The sequence below is a fragment of the Trachypithecus francoisi genome, unplaced genomic scaffold (genome assembly GCF_009764315.1).
Source record: "Trachypithecus francoisi isolate TF-2019V2 unplaced genomic scaffold, Tfra_2.0 Lachesis_group4, whole genome shotgun sequence".
Lineage (NCBI taxonomy): Eukaryota > Metazoa > Chordata > Mammalia > Primates > Cercopithecidae > Trachypithecus > Trachypithecus francoisi.
This window is the reverse complement of record NW_022681469.1, coordinates 102,661,423-102,665,710: the sequence shown is the minus strand read 5'-3', so window position 1 is coordinate 102,665,710 and position 4,288 is coordinate 102,661,423.

The window sequence follows — 4,288 nt, the reverse complement described above, 5'->3', positions numbered from 1 at the left end:
AACAATAAAATGATAGAGATGGAGGACAGATTAGTGATTGTCAGGGACCACTATGGAGTCTGGGATGGTAAAGCGAGGGGGCATGGCTGTAAAAGAGCAACAGGAGAGAGCTCTGCGGTGTTGGAAATGTTTAGTGTCTTGACTGGTACTGGATACAAGAACTTATACAAATGATAAAATTGTATAGAACTCAGTACACACACACAGAACTGGGGAAATCTGAAGATAGGTGGATTGTGCCAATATCAATATTGTCTTTGAGATACTGTGATATTGTGCTGTAGTTTTACAAAACGTCACCGTTGGGGGAAACTGTGCACAATATACAAGGGATCTATCTCTCTGTATTATTTCTTACAATTACATGTGAATCTACAATTATCTCAATTAAAATGCCAATTAAAATAAAATAGGAAAAGACAACCATTCACCTCGCCTCTTATTTTAGTAGGAATTTATTGTTTAATATGGCAATTCATATCTGAAAGATTAAATATGTTCTATATTTTTGTCAGTGAAATGACAATAAATGACATCAGATTTTCTTATAGATTAAAGAGTTCCCTATTATCAGGACCTGACATGTGTTCAAAACTGCCCAGAGCAAAGACTGCTTACTTACCAGAGGATATTGATCTGAGACAGCTCACTCTCCTCTCTAGGAGGCTGATGGAGACAACCAAAGAGATCCAGCAAGATCTCTGGGATAAAACAGGCCTATAAATATTCAGTGTTCTCTCTCCCTCTCTCTTTCCCCCTCCCCGGATTGAGAAGGTAGAGCCTCATCACTCATCAACACAGAAACTACCCCTAGATTGGCTATGAAAGGCAAATCTTTTAAGAGAACATTTTATAGATTATTGACTAAAATAAGTTGTCTGGAAATGTTAAATCATTTTATAAATCATTCTTATTCATAAAAATGGGATATTTGTGATTAAAGTGAAAATATATTCATTTAAAGCTAGTTACCATTAGGCATCCATCAGGAATGAAGGCACAAGTGAATTCAGCCATACATCAAAGGGCTTTTGGACTACAAATCATGCCGTGGACACAATGGCTCCTTGCACTTATGCTGGGAGCGCTGTAGGCTGAGGGTCTATGACTTCAGCACTGCACATACATGGTTGTTATTTAGAACTCTCCAAGGTATAGATTTACATTACCATCTGCCCTGTCAGTTGCTGTTTACATCTGCCTTAAAAGGGGGAGGGGCATAATCAATTAAAGAGTATGTACAAAGCCCTGGGAAAAATCAACAACAGCAACAACAGCCTGAACTTGGAAGTAGTAGACATGTCTATTCAAAGGGGAAATACAGGATTCATACTCTTCTCTCTTTGAAAATATTCCCTTTGAACTGTGGAAATTAAGTGACAAAAGGATTTGTTAAAATCTACAGGCTAGAATATGCTTAACACAATTAAGCTTCTCCAAAGAGCCTCAGAACAATCTAAATTATATATTTTAAAATTCATTAATGATGAATTGGACTTTATAAAAATTTAAAAGCTATGCTTTGTGAAAGACTACATGAAAAGATTAAAAATATAAACTGCAAACTGGGAGAAAATATTTGCAAACCGTATTTCTGATAAAAAACTAGTATCTGGACTACCTAGGATCCAGTTCAAAACTCAACAGTAATATAAAAAGTCGCATTAGAAGGTGGACAAGAGACATGAAGTAACATTTCACCAGAGAAAATATATGGATGACAAGCACATGAAAAAAAGTTTAGCATAATTAGCCATGCACAGAATGCAAATTAAAACCACGATGAGATATGACTACTGAACCTACCTCTGAGAATGGCTTTTTAAAAATACTGGCAACACAAAATGCTGGTGAAGATACAAAGAAACTGGACTCTTTGTACATTGCTGGTGGGAATGGGAAATGCTACAGCGGCTTTGGTGTTATTGTAAAAGGAAACATGCAATTGTCAGTAATTACTCTTCTGGGCATTATCCCAGAGAAATTAAAAAATATATTCATGCAAAAGCCTCTCTACACGAATGTTCATAGCAGCTTTATTTGTAATAGCCAAACATTGGTAACAATCCAGGTGTATATACAAGATGTCACAGAAACTGTGGTCCATTCTGTGGAATACTATTCAGCAATAACAAAGAACAAATTATTGATGCGCACAACAACCTGAATGGATCTCTAGGGAATAATGCTGAGTGAAAAAAAAAAAAAAAAGCCAAACCCAAAAGGCTGCCTACTGTATGATTCCATTATTAAAACATTCTTGCATTGACAAAATTATAGAAATGGAGAATAGATTAGTGGTTGCTGAGGTTAAAAAGTGATTGGGAGCAGGAGGGTAAGAAGGAAGGGTGGGGGTGTGTGTGGCTATATAACCACAAGATAAGGGAGCCTTGTGGTGATGGAAACGTTCTGTATATAATCATGTAAGTATCAACATACTGGTTTTGACATTGTAGGATAGTTTCATAAGATGGTACCATTAGGTGTAACTGCTTATGTATAGGGGATCGGGAGTCCCTGTATTATCCCTCACAACTACATGTAGATCTATTATCTCAAAACAGTTTAATTCAAAAGAAGAATGTAAGGATTTCAGAAGGAAAGTATATCTTTTCCACTCAGGTTAGGAGTGATGATGCTAACTCATTGACCAACAAGGCTGTTGTTGAAAAGATAAAGTAATGCAAGGTATAATGCCTAGGTGATGGGTTGATAGGTCCAGCAAACCACCATGGTACATGTTTACCTATGTAACAAACCTGCACGTCCTGCACATGTATCCCAGAACTTAAAATAAAACACAATTTTAAAAATGAAGAAGATAAAGCAGGCAGTTTGGAACACAGATCTGCTTCTAGGCACTGTCTCTCAACATCTAGGGCCTTCCCTTCCTAGCCAAGAGCATCACCTTTCAGCAGCCCTCATCTCTTTCCAGGCGGTCCCAATAAGGACCACGACAAAATGGAACAGGCAAAGAAGTCCATTCTCTACTTATCTGTTACCACGGCAAAATTCTAACCCTAGGAGTCAACCTCTTGGTGAGTTTACTATGGTGACGGAGTCAACCTCTTGGTGAGTTTACTATGGTTCTAGCCCTGTTATTTAGGATTCTGGCAAGTGGGAGGGAGGCACCAACCAAAACACATTGCCAGTGGCAAGCAGGCAGTTGAAACCAACAAGGAATTGCCAGGGACCTGCACTGCAGGGAGCCTCGGGAAAGGTTGGAAAAAATGTGGATGTGTGGATGGTGCTCGTGTATCTTCTGTGAGAACATATTTCTTGGGCATCACTGGGTGCTCCACTGGCTGCCATCGGGGGTCTGGAGTCCTTCCAGTGGGTCCTGATACCTACCTGATCTCCCAGACTGACTTTCCTGCTTTGGAGTCCAAACTGCTGCTCCTCCAAATCCGGGTGGGCTCTCTTTCAGTGAGCAGACCCAAAACATAGACCCTTCCTCTCCAGAAGACAGTATGTCACCCCTCTTCCCCACCTTGCTTAAACATCCACTCATGAGTGCCTATGTATTCCTAATATTGGCACACTTGGCTTTGTTCCTTTGAAGGAGGAAAGTTTTTCTGACCTGCACACCATAACCTATAAAGTTGGGGGCTGTTTTATTTGCTATGTGCTGTTTCAAATGCTCTCTTTGGTGAGAGGTATTGCAAAGTGGTTATGAGCGTGGACCCTAGCATTTCATTACCCCATTCAAACTCTAGCTTCACCATGTGGGAAGACCTCGGGCAGATGACTTGGTAACTCTGAGCCCCAGCTTCCTTATCAATAAAATGGGATGATGACAGTAGCTCATTTCACAAGGTTGGCATGAGGGTTAAGTAAGTCGATGTGTGTGAAGTCTCTAGAAGAGTGTCTGGCATGTTGGTAGCCTTAAATAAATGTTAGCAGTAGCTACCCTTCTCTTCCTCCTCATGATAGTACTTTGAGAAGGAGCAGTGGTTATTGAAAGTACTCTGGATTTAAACTCAAACAGTTTTGAGAGTCAAAATTAGCTGTGGTTTCTCTTGGGCACATCACTTAACTTCTTTGTGCCTCAGTTTCCATATTTACAAAATCAGGCCAAAAAATCTATTGCATGGGAATTTAATGATGTAGCTGGTTTGTCTGAATTTCTCTGGTGTGCACACTGGAAACTCAAAGCACGACTCTATATTGTACTTTTGTAATGTACAATTATTGCTGTGGAGAGCAGCGATGGAGATGTTAGTCCTCTTTCCTTCTCCATCCCCCTTGCCCTGGTGCCTGTGAAACAGAGCATCCCCATGGCAACAGC